This window comes from Equus przewalskii, chromosome 24 (genome assembly GCF_037783145.1).
Source record: "Equus przewalskii isolate Varuska chromosome 24, EquPr2, whole genome shotgun sequence".
Lineage (NCBI taxonomy): Eukaryota > Metazoa > Chordata > Mammalia > Perissodactyla > Equidae > Equus > Equus przewalskii.
Window position 1 is genome coordinate 16,985,558 of NC_091854.1, and position 13,470 is coordinate 16,999,027.

Genomic DNA, 13,470 nt, shown 5'->3' on the forward strand with positions numbered 1-13,470 from the left:
ACGCAGATGTATACCCTTTTGGGAAATGTTCCTAAAAGACCCAGTGCTTTCCTCTATCACTGTACTTATTACAAACCACAGAAAATTTCTGTTCCTTTGCCTATCTGCTCCTTATAACCTTTGAATCTCTACAGTGGCAGTGCTCAGAGTGAAATAAGTAGACCCCTCAGTGTCTCTGAGACCCTTTTAGGGGAGTTTGCAACGTCAAATCTATTTTCAAAATAATTTGAAGACATTATCTTTTTCACTCTATTGGCATTTGCACTGATGATGGAAAAGCATTGCTGTCTAAAATGCTAACACCTTGAATTAAGGCAGTAGCACCAAGCCGTATTGCAGTACTGTTGTCACTGTGTTCTTAATCACCTCACCCTCGCAGCAAAACAAAAATAAAAACAACACAAAGCAAAGAACCAACAAAAAATAACATACCAATTTTCAATTAAGAATGTTCTTTAAAACACAATGAAAATTAGTATTCATTTTATAAAATTCAAATCTCTGAATACACATTTTTAATATCCTGTGTGACCAAAGGGGATGCATGTAGAAAGCACTGCTGCCGTTTACTGAGGTATGATTGTCTCGAGGAAAACACTTGTGAGGTCAATGTTTCAAGCTGCTCTTTTCATGGAATACCACTTTTACTTTAAAAGGCAACTAACAGACAAATTATGGTTATTCAGACTTCAATATTTCACAGATATTTTTCAAAAGATGAATGAAAGCAAGCAAGTCACTTCAAGGAAAACAATAAAATGGTATTTATCGCCAATGATGAAATTCAAATATTCAAGCAAAAATTATAAACTAAAGAACAATTTGTATCTGCCGCCGTGAACTTAACAATGTCCCAATAGTAAAGACTTTTCTGATAAGCTTGCTGGTGATATTAGCAGTGGTGATTTTTTTTTTTTTTTTTTGAGGAAGATTAGCCCTGAGCTAACTACTGCCAATCCTCCTCTTTTTTGCTGAGGAAGCCTGGCCTTGAGCTAACATCCGTCCCCATCTTTCTCTGCTTTATATGTGGGATGCCTACCCCAGCATTGGCTTGTCAAGCAGTGCCATGTCCGCACCCAAGATCCAAACCAGCGAACCCCGGGCCGCTGAGAAGCAGAACGTGCGCACTTAACCGCTGCACCACCCGGCTGACCCCAGCAGTGGTGATTTAAAAAGATGTTTTATGAAATATGTTGACATTTGGGAAATCTGCATAATTCAGTGGAACAATATTTTCCAAATGACCAGTGCATCATGTTACAAAATCACACAAGTAATGCATAGGTAAAAGATCTATTCAACATATGAGACAAATTAATGTATTTTAATGCAACAGATTTTAAAAATTTCTTTCATATGGTTTCAGGTTTTACTCTGCAAGTAACCTTTAATAAACTCTTATTTGTCAAAATTTGGTTTAGTATCAAAGAAGAATATCACATTGATTTGAAAAGGCTATCAAAATATTCCTCCTTTTTTCAACTAATATCTGTGCAAGGCTGATTTTCCTTATACACTTCAAACAAAACGATATATTGCAATAGACTGATACAGAAATAGATATGAGAATTCGGCTGTCCTTTCTTGACTCAGACATTAAGGATATTTGCAAAAAATACATCATTTTTCATAAAAATGTGCTTTTATGGTAATCTGCAATGGCTTTATTATTGCAATTTTTAATTAAATTAATGAATATTAAACATTTTTTCAGTTTTAATTTTAATGTGATAAATATTGAGAGATATAAAACACATAAACAAAAGCTTTTGGGATCCTCAATAAGTTTTGAGAATGCAAAAGGGTCCTGAGATCAAAAAGTTGAGGCACCACTGCTGTGGAGGGCAATGCAGTTCACATTTCTATCCAGGGTGCTCGGTATTCACTAGATGCTTCATGCATGTTTATTTAATAGACGGGTGGGTGATAAGTAACTGAATATTACATATGGTGCCAGAAGAATCTTAGACTATAATAGAAAAGATCTTGGTATGTAATATGTAAGGAATCAATGAAAATGCAATTTAATTTTTTTTCTTCCCATTGTTTCTTGCCTCATAATGCTTCTCTCTGAAACTGAGATAAGGAAAGAGAATTTTTGGTCATAATTAATCACTTAATTAAATCATTCAAGGATATCTCTTGGGCAGATACTATTTACCAGGCACCGGGTGAGGTATCGGTGGTGATGGGGGGACAGGGTAATGGCTTATTTCTCTTAAAGTCCATTATCTGACTGCCAAATCCAAGAATTTACTTGTTTAGTTATCAATTTATACATTTTACAACAATGTGTTTGGGATCGGATTGTTTTAGCACCTTTTGAAGATTTTCACAAGTTTTGGTTGACTTGTTTATGTTGCTTTAGCATTGTGTTTTAAGGAATATTCAGTAGCCACTTCTGTTCCAGTTTCCTGGAACAAACATCTGAATGCCTGTTAGGCCCAGAGTGGTGTGGAGGGGGAATTTTGATGGGCAGAAAAGCAGGGCTCCAAGGGGACAGAGTGAGAGGGAAGCAGTCTCAGTGAGATTAATTTGTAGCCTGAAGTCTCACAGAAACAAGAACCAAGTCAGAACTTTAAAAAGAATCCTAAACCCTAAGTTTTTTTTTCTTTTTCTACTACTATTTTGCCTCCTCCAAGACAAAGTCAACTTTTTCTCACCTCTCCCACCCTGCAGAAAGCGTAAATATGTGAGTTGATGCATGTGTTACCTCAATGGGATGAATCCTTTCACAATATGTACGAATATCAAATCACCACATTGTACGCTTTAAATATCTTACAATGAAGCTAAAAAAAAAAAGAAGACAATGTCAACTCTCTTAAACGAGAAAATAGCTTCTTGCTAACTCTATGAATGAGAAAAGGTAGAAACAGGTTAGAAGACATCGTAGGTTTTTTTAGTCCCACTGAATGAAAGAGAGAATAAACCTCTTGCCAGGATAGGATCACCTTTGAGTTGCGCCGGTGTAGTGAACGTACTATATCAGAGAGCTCATGCTTCCTAATTATTCCATATATGCTATTTTATCCATTGTAAGGTGTCTTTTCCCCCTCATTTTAACACTTCTGAAACTGAGATAGGTTGTTCAATCAATGGTATGTTCTAGTTTAATTGGCAAAGTTTTACATTTTCTTTGTAGAATAGAAAATATTGGCATGTTGATAGCATCTTAGATTCAATGAAATATAGTAGCCCAGAAAAAAAAAATGAAACAATTCTACAGGTATATGGTGACACCATATTCAAGATAGTGGTCTCTAATGCCTTGACTTGGATCAGCTCTATTTCCCTTTCCTGTCTCTTTGGAAAATAATGGACTCATCTAATGAGCAAATAAGCTGATTTGCCTCAAGGCAAGGTAAGCAAGTTTGAATGACACTATTTGATCCCTGAGAACTTCAGAGTTTGGTATAAAGCTTGCGTAAGTCCAAAGGGAAAAAAACCCCAGATGTTTAGCTAATGTATAAATAAGATGTGGTTACAAGATAGAGATTTCTATATAAGGAATGCATCCTAATTTTTATGCTTCAAAATATTAAACATTTTCTCAGCTTACAATCGAGTATATCTATATTTAAATGCAAACAACAACATATGTAATTTTCCTTTGCATTAACCCTCTTTTCTGAAGTGCCAAGGAAAATAAATGCGTGCAAAACCATTTATGCCCACATCACTATCTGTACATTGGTTAAACAATCAAAAGTACTTCTGCAGATGCATGGATGAAAATTAAGAGCATTCCTACTTCCTCAGTCAAGACAGTCATGCTGCTCTGGCTGCATATATGCATAATGGAAACAAAATTGCTTTAAATAATCAAAATACACAAAGGCACATTTTTCTGAGTGATTGGAAATAACCCTGACAAATGCTTGCATTTGGTAAATTATGAGCTAGCCAAGTTACGTTTGCATAAATATAATGAAAAACATTTTTTAAAAATTTAGTAAGCATATAAAGCAAGGCATTCTCTTAGTAATGAATTTCTCTGACAGGTAAACCAACAACCATTCAGGGCAAGTTTATGAAGGTGCCTCCCTGAGTGTTTGAGAGAGTGTGTGTGTTTGTGTGTGTGTGCATGTGTGTGTGTGCATGTATACATATATAGATGAATAAAAATTCTGCAGAATTATATAAGAGACAGAGATATTCTTCCAACTAAAAAAGATACAGAAAAAGCTCAGATACATCAAATAGCTACTTACATTTTGAAAAGAAGCACACGAACTACATACAATTGAGTGCTATGTTAATATGCCACACAAATAATTCATATTCCCCATACATAACTCTTTGGTAACACAGAAATTACCTAACAGGTAAACACATAATTATATTCTCTTCCTACAATGTAGATACCACATCTCAGCTGCACACCTGAAGAGGCATCTGTATATAGTTGGGTGGCTCATAAAAAACGTATTTAGTTATGGCAAAAAATAATTTTTTTTTTTTAAAGATTGACACCTGAGCTATCATCTGTTGCCAATCTTTTTTTTTTTTTTTTCCTTTTTCTTCATCCCAAAGCCCCCCCAGTACATAGTTGCAGGTCCTTCTGGTTGTGCTATGTGGGACGCCGCCTCAGCATGGCCTGACGAGCTGTGCCACGTCTGCAACCAGGATCTGAACCAGCAAAACCCTGTGCCGCCAAAGTGGAGCGTTTGAACTTAACCACTTGACCACTGGGCTGCCCCCAAAATAATTTTCTATTCACAGGTCATACGGTACTATTTGTTATCAGGTTGCTTTGGATAGTTCTGAGCACTGAGCACTATAACATGTGGATACATCAAAGCAAAGGCGAGGAAAGATGTACATTTATTTAGGATTTTCTAGATTAGCCTGTTTCTTAAACTAAGCATAATAAAGTATGGCGACAGACTTCCCTGAATTTGCTACATGGATAGCAAAGCTATTGAGAATTATGTAGCTTTTAAAAATCACCAGCAGCTGAAGAAGATACCTTGCCTTGAAAGGGATGTTATCAAGCCCTTTTTCAATGAGCTTACCACATAAGACAAGAAATTTGTACAAACATCTACGAGGGTAAACTGTGCTCAGAAAGATAAAATAGGCCCGGGACAGTGGGTGGAGTAGAGATGACTTTCTCAGGGGGAAATTCTTTTCATTCCTAAGCATGAATTGTAGGAAGAGACTGATTGTCTTTTACAGCCTTAGCTGTCTTTGAACATCACCAACTTTTTCCCATTGACTGCCACCTACCTTCGCTTGACACCAGGAAGAGATTGAGAGAAACCAGAATTACGACAGGCTTCTGGTTGGGAAAAATGGCTCAGCAGACCAAGTTAAACTGGCGCCACTAGCCTCCTTCTTTGAGGTAGTCCTTATGCCCTCTTCCTTTAGTTTAAGGGCAAACCCCTAGAAAGCTTAATGCTTTGCTTTAGTTTCAATATTCAAACACACTGGAGATATTTAGTAAAAACGTCACCTAGCAATAAGATTTCTCTTCCCATCATTTTAATGAAACCTCTTTCCTGAAGGTCATCAATGACTAATTGTGACATCCACTGTTCTCATGTTTCATCTTCCTTGTCTGTGTCTCCTCCTTGTTGTCTGACCAGTCCCTCCTTCCAGAAACTCTCCACCCTTCCTCTCTGTGGAAGTCCCAGTTTTGTTTTTATCTATGTGACTGTAAGAATCTCCTTCCTCTTCATGCTTTTCATACATTGGATCCAAAAGTTTGTTCCTCAGCCCTCCTTTCTCCTTATTCTCTGTCTTCTTTGACAACCTCATCTACTCTTTTGGCATTGTCTGCAGATAACCCCCACCCTCCCAGCTCTGTCTTTGGCCCTGTCATCTCCTCAGAATGCTGGATACAGCTTCCCATCTGCAAGCTTCTCTTTTCTACAAGGATAGGCTCCAGCACCTCGAAAGACTCATTGCATCCAAATTGAATTCAGTTTCTTCCCTCTCACATTTCCATCTCCTCTTCATATTTCCTATTTTTTTTTTTAACAATGTCATCACTAAGGTTTGAAATCTCAGTCAACTATGGCAACTTTCCTGTTTGTTTCCATAATAATTTGCCAAACCATGTCAATACTTCCTCTGAGATATCGCTGCCGTTTCTATCCTCATTTCCATCCCCTCTCTTCTATAGACTATCCCAATAGCCTCCTAAAAGCTCTTTAGGCTCTTCTGTATCCAAACCACTTTATATATTGCTGCCAGAAAAATCTCTGAAACACAGCTTTCTCATGTTTATTTGCATTTCTGTATCTAAACTCCTTTGCTTCAGCCATTTGCTTTGCCAATATTTTTCTCTTCCTACAGAAGGAAGACTTCTCTTCTTTATGCCTCTATATCATCAGGCATTCCAGTCTCACAGGTTTATTTCCCATTTCATAGTGAGCTCCACAAGTGAAGGGCCTGAGCTGTTTATCCTCAAATCACCTACATTGGCTGCAGTGACTGACATAAAGTAAACCCTCAACAACTCTTTGATTTTGGGGCTGGGTGGAATATCATCTTCAACATTCCTTATTTTTTACATCCTACAAACTCTTTTACTTGGTCAACAGGACCCTTAGATTTGGGATCTGGGAAAGGTTGGGAAGAGGGTAGCAGAAGGCAGGGAAAGAGGCCCAAACAAAAAGGAAATTGAGAGAAGCAGCAAGTGGCAGACTGGAAGCCTCCTGAGATGATCTTCGTCTTGCCCTTTTGCCTGCTGAGGGCCACCTGATCCTTGGGGGCCCAGACATCCACATATCAGAGCCACCATTCTCTCCAGAATGTCAGAATGCTCAGTGCCCCTGTTATACCACACCCAGGCCTGCCACTCCCAGGGGATGCCGTGTCCCTTGGCAGCCACTCAATGACTGATGTGCTATGCTCCTGTCTTCTGGCAGGAAAACTGGAATAGCCAGCTAGGCCTGAGAAGACACCTGTCCTAAAATGCTGGTGGTAATTCCAGGCATAGTCAGCAGAGGGTTAGCCCTTTGGAGCCTTCTCTCTCTTTGCCAAGTGGTATGTAAGTACTGTATTTAACCCTGGTGTTCAGGAGATGCTGCCCTGCTTTTGATGCCTAACCCAGGGGGTAGGAGCCAAAAGGAATCTGGGTTATGGCGGGGGTGGGGTAGGGTGGAGTACTATGATAAAGGGAGACCCAGACAGCCACATACAGCTTTCTTCTCTGCTAAAGAAATTCATTTACTGTCACTAGCAAAGCCACAAGTGAGCAGGAGGGATGGGAAGCCCCAGAGAGATGGTGGCTTTCCCCCTAGTGACTAAGCTCTTTGGTGCATTAATTGTCTTTACTTCTCACGCAGTTGTTTTCCCCACAGCACCTGTCAGTGTAGAATACAAGAGTGCTGGACTGTAGACAGCCACTTCAGGTACAGTGATATTGGAGAAGGTAAACTTCGAGACTGTTAGGTCATTACCAGTCCAGTCCCATTACTCACTTTGTCTTGGAACAAATTAACGTCTAAGGGAAGCTTTTACAATGACCAGTTTCCACTTCTTCATTGTCCCTCATTTCTTCACTTAATTTCATCATAAATTATTTTGCTTTGCCTGTTTTTTCCAGTAAGAAAGTAAAGTCATTTTTCCCTCTGTGTCATGTCCACCCTTTTCTATGCCCAGCATCTTCACTAGGATCAGAATATCTGGCACATACTCTCACGACTTTCCTCACCTCCGTCTCAGATTTTCTCTGTCACCAACCTCTTTTCCTCTCCTTTCATGGAGCAAGATTAAAAAAAGATCTCTATAGTTACCTGGACTCTCCCCAACTTCTGCCCCATTGAGGACACATTTCCCTTTAAACCCCCAGTTGCTCTTGCCCCACTAGCTCTTTTCTCTCGTGCAAACTTGGTTAAATCTCTGCTTTCCTGAAAAAAATGGTTTTTGCCTCACTTCTTCGCCTTCACTTTCTGAATAAGTATTCCACATATTCCCTCTCTCCAATTATTCTCACTTTCATTTTTCTCATGCCCTTGAAATGTGTATTTGGCACCCACAAACCTGTGGAAACAGTTCTTGTTGACCTAATCCTTGCTGAATCGTCAGCTGCTGTCAGCCCATCTAGGTTCTCGCTCTGTGATAATTAGCACAGGTGGCCATCCTGAGTCACCAGGTGCGCTGTGCTTCCTCAGTGGGTACAAGCTTTCTTCAAGTCCGTGACTAGAGCTTGCTCAGGTTTCCTGAACACTTTCTAGCTCCCGAGTAAATCCTCTTCTTTCTTCTCTACACGTTTCTTCTCTGTCCTCCCTACCCGGTAATTGTTTCATGATATTATTCACATCATCCAGGAATATCAATCCTTTCATATCTCACCACAACCTCACACTAGAAGTCATTTCCTATAGAAAACATCCTCTAAGACTTTTTGATCTTCTTGGTAAAGATACTAATATCTCCACATACATATTTTTTAATATTTTGGTCCCAGCCAGATGGAATTTTCTTCATGCGTACATAGTTGGAGAATTTATTTTCGTTTTTGCTTTCTGATCTTGGGTGTCTGATTGCGGCAGAACTATGAGGAAAAGTTGGTTGAGCTCAGCATACTTGCAATTCCTAGTGAGCCCCTGAAATCCACTGTTTCCAAATCACTATGTTTGCCATCATGGAAATACCCCTGAGTTCTTTCACTGTCCTTGATTTCCTCCTTCCTTCTTGTATGTTTTCTACATGTAGGGTGGAGGGTTATGACCACTCTGAAAGTGAAGTGGGAGCCCAGGTGGTGTGTATGAGTGTTTTTACTCTTGCTTTCCTCCTTTGTCCATACACATATCCTATATCTGTAGGAAGTCTTTGGCAGCAGAACATTTGAACAGACTTTGTAGGAAGGAAGGGTCATGCTCTTTAGTTGGTGCTCCTCAGTGTGTCATATACTGAACTCACTGAGAATACTTATGTGGATGCTGCCTAATTTTGGTCAGACCAAATGCTGTGAGGTCTCCTGTATCCATCTACGTGATGTGTCCACTTTTTCTCCTTAAGAAATGACTCTTCTTACAGACATAGGCTTTCAGAGAGGGGTATTGACAGCCTTCCTCTTCAGTCTGTTCTTATAAAACTTTTGGGCCTGCCTGATGGATGGTGTCATATGTCCTTTACAGTTTCCATTCAACCCTGGGGCAGAGGCAGCTCCCTTCATCTTACACAAGAATCGGGTTGAAGAAATATCAGAGAGGGAAGTAGTCTCCCATAAAGGCCCTGAGAACTGTGTCTATGGAAGGCCATAGACTCATGGCTCTGCAATGAGGGCTTCTCCAAGATGGTCACTGCTAACAGCATGTATTTCCCAGATAAACCGAGTTCGGTTCCTTCGACAACTCCTGAGAGAGAACAGATGGCAAACACAGGGACCGTCTATCTTGCTTACTATTGTGTATCCTCTGCTTGCAGTGTCTAACAGAAATAGGTGCTTCGTAAATATTTGTAGAATTCAAATGCTTTAATATGCATGGAATACATTGGCAAAGAAATGGATAGCCTTGGTAGTAGGACCAGATTTGGGGGACTTGGGCAAATTCCTTATTTTCTTATACCATTTTCTGAAGAAAGTATCAGATATTCCTTGGGTTGTGATTTAGGAAGATTTTTTCCCTGGGGCATTGTCAAGGAAGTCGGGAAATTGGTTGAAGCTGATCTCTGCTAAGACAATCAGAGGTCCAGAATAGAAAATCTCACCTGAGTACATTGTAGAATTAGATGCTTTCTCAAATAATTCAATCCTTTCCCTGAAGCCCCTGGCCCCAAGCTGATGCTGGACTCAAGATACTAGATTTGATAGACAAGTAGGCAATTGGACTGTGACCACTGCTTTAGTCCTCCTCGGTTTTAATTACTATACATTTACCTTTTCTGAATATAGAGTCACAAATTATGAAAAAATGACTATTTTGGATAATTACATAAAATGTCAAATAGATATATCCTATAACTGGTATAAATGCAGTAACATTTGATGCGGTGACTTCAAATAGTTATAAATTGGCGTTAGAGCAATGCTTAGTATACCCTCAACAGTTTTTTAAAAGGCCCCAACATTTTATTTTAATCAAGAAGAAAACAAAGTATGTCACAGATGAAAATGACACATATATTTTTGTGCTTATTATTTAAAGAAAGGAGAAACATCTGAAATCTGTTTGCTAACTACAGTATAATACAAATTAGCCTGCAGGCACCGTGTGTGCTATACCCTGTCTGCTTGCCAGCCCTGCTTAGTCCCAAGGTATTAATGAGCAAGTGCAAGTATTTGAACAATCAGCATTTCCGCATTTGCATGCAAACTCTCATGCTGTGTAATTATACACAGAGCTGGCACTCAAATTAATTAAAGCTGATTTCTCTGTGACTGCAAACTGGTCATATCCTCAGCTTTGCCTTCCTATGAAGTCATCACTCTACATTCAACGTGACACTTCTGTCCCTGGCATTCTCAGTACTGCTAATGTTCGACCGTTGTGAATCCAGCAATATTTTAGATTGCAGCTGACAATGGCTGCGTGTTCTTGTGCTTTTCCTCTCCTCCCTGGTTCCCCCCTCTTCTGTTATAGAGATAAAGAACAGCTTTTGAACGCTTGCTTTGTAATTATCTCAAATAATAATGCAAACAAATTACATATATTGTTCCAGTTGGTTCCCTCCCCTCTTTTATGACTCCACCCACTTGATTAGTGCTTACAAACAATTCATCAAACTTAAAAAATTTGTTTGTTTGATGCTAACAAACAATTGGTTTTGATGGTTTTAGTCTTAATTTTGAAAAGGCTCTAACAAATGGTGTTTTATTTTCACAGATAAGGATCTCATAATTCAAGATCAGGGAGATTAGGAGAGAAAGAAGCAGCAATGACTGCTAGATTTGATTAAGACTTTTTGAATCCTCATCAAACACAGCAGTATTGAAATGGAGACTGTTATTTGCCAAAGAGATCCACAAACGTTAACTTGTAGGGCAGAAGCCTTTCTTCAGCTCTCCTACAGTAAAGCCATCTCTCCTTGGTTTCTCAGTTCCTCTGAAGGAACTGTTTGTGTGACAATTCCTTTGAAAAGACATGCTTATAGCAATTAAGATATCATTACGATTTTCTTTTCATAAATTTAAATCTCCGAATACAGGTGGCTACTAAAAGCATCATCATGTAGGGCCCCAGGAAATGGGTGGCTCTGACACATTCCTCTGAAATCATTCCTTACCACTCAACCTCGGCTCACCATCGTCCTCGTTTCTCTGTATCCCTTTAAGACAGAAACTGCACAGACAGCTATTGCAGGGGCTGGGTGTCTCTTTTTAGAGCAGGCACCCAGCAGTTTTATCCCTCAAGTTCAAGATCCTGAAGTACACTGCCAAGAAGATTGTCCCAGTAATCTACATTTGAAAGGGAAGATCGAGTAGAGAAACTCTTTATAATCTACCTCTAGTGATCAAACCAGGAGGTATCATTGCCCTTACCTTATCAGCAGTACTTCTGGGTCCACGTAGAAGATCAGTTACCAAGCTCCCTTCAAATTCCAATCAGCACACAAGTGAGAAGGGAGAATTGAGCCTTCCCCGGAGAGGCCTCTTGGGAGATCACAGTCACAACACTATTATCGTCATCCAAAGCCTGCCCTTCTGTCTTGTCATGAATTTCCTCTGCAGACAGGTGTCATATTGGCATGAATTTCATTGCCAACTACATTTTAACAGGTGGGCGTGGCTGTGATCATGTAGCCAGTTCCACCTGTCTCTAAACCCTCATAACCTCCACCGCTTTCAATATTTCTCTCAGGTACCCAGTGACTTCATGAGTTACCCACGCACTGGGCCCGACTAACAGAGGTGTGGGAACAGTATCGAGTTAAGCAGCACTGTCATTGTAGTACACAATGCTCGTTGCTACTGGCAAATACCTATTTGCTGAATCAGGATTGGCCTGCACTGAGCAGGACTAGGCAGGTCTACTGCTTTCTGTTAGTTTTCTTTTTAGAGCTCATCCTCTTCTAATGAGCCATTTAGCAAAAATAGAACCTTTTTGATGTCCATTCCTTAAAAATATAGCTTTTTTTAAACATAGAGAATTACTATATTTTAACCTCTTTTTTTAAAAGCAAGCACTAGCAAAACAAAAGGCAAGGAAAATTGGAGCTCCCCAAATAATTAAAACGAACATCACTGCATATGTTGTACACTTTGCTCTTAAATTTTCTGATAGCAAATAAATATATCTGTTAGTGATGATGCCTTTACTTCTTAAGAGAAAAGGATAATAGGAGAAGTGTTCTGTAACTTCTTAAGAAAAGGGAATCTTTTAGTCCTTAAGGAGTAGTAGACAGCTGGCATTCAATGTTTTTTCATTGATGGTAGCATTAAAAAAAGTTGATTGACTACGTATCTCTTTCTAGGCATATGTGTAAATGAAATTTAGGTATGGAAGTGGCAAGACAAGATTTTAGAAACATGCCAAAATTATCTGTTTTGTTCATCATTGTAAGGATAGCATGATCAGAACAAAGCCAGGAAAATATGGGGCTCAGTAGATGAAAATGGCATGTCTTTGACTTACAATTTCTACCTACTTTATCAATGTACTCTGGAAGTGGTGAGATGTTAATTTTCTCAGACTCCTCGATTCCTCAGTGACATTTAAATCAAGCAAACTGGCTTTTTTTTGGATTGATTTAATCTCAAAAATCAAAGTTTGAACAATAACCCACCCAAAACTGGAATTTCCTATATGTATAATATTGCCTTTTCTTCAACTTGCCCACCATCTAGCACAAAATTGACAGGCAATGATATTCAATAAATTTTTGCTAAGTAAACATTTGGTGGTACATTTATAACTGCATATGTGGACATTCTAAATGATACAAATCAACAAACCTACAAACTCTCGAAGGCTTGGTTCCTGTACAGGGCTTACACAAGGTTTGCGCATAAATGTGAACGGTAATCATTTGCTGAACAAATTGAAATTAAGTAACTTTGAAAAGAATACATTACTAAGTCTAAGACAATCCATTCTCATTTTGAATATAGATCTTTCTTAATTTTGACCAATATCTTCCTGAATTGTCTAGTCTTTGGTATGAATTTTTTCTGAAGCTTTGAGGATAAATTTAATCCCTATTCCACATGAAAGTTATTCAACTATTTGAAAAATGGCTATCATTTTCCCCTCAGTCTACTCTTTTTTCAGACTGAACATTCCTTTAATCATTCTAATATGAGATGGCTTTTAAGGCCTCTCACCATATTGGATAGATTCCAGTTTGTCCATGTCTCTCCTAAATGTGGCATCAGAACTGAATGCATCACTTGAGATGTGGTCTAATTATGCAAAGTATATGAGTACTGATGCCTCCCTGATTCTGGACTCTATTTCTAATAAATTAGAATTTTATGAAGGCAGGAAATGCACTCTGAGGAGGGGTTGGCATCATTATCATATCCTTAGTTCTTGAATTTTTACAAAAGTAAAATATCTAAGTCTTTTTCAT

At 38.9% G+C, this 13,470-nt stretch overlaps 1 protein-coding gene across 17 annotated transcripts in view; it reads right to left on the reverse strand.

Annotated features, from left to right (window-relative positions):
- ADGRL2 (adhesion G protein-coupled receptor L2) overlaps positions 1-13,470 on the reverse strand; it is a 594,788-nt gene that overhangs the window by 257,173 nt on the left and 324,145 nt on the right. For 3 of the 17 annotated variants that reach the window (XM_070592520.1, XM_070592495.1, XM_070592517.1), the window contains exon 1: positions 11,441-11,802. The exons of 11 other annotated variants lie outside the window; for them this stretch is intronic. The gene's annotated coding sequence lies outside the window, so the exon portion shown is untranslated. Of the gene's footprint in view, positions 1-11,440; positions 11,831-13,470 lie in introns of those variants that run through there. 3 more of the 17 variants (XM_008519100.2, XM_008519099.2, XM_008519101.2) reach the window with 2 other exon arrangements.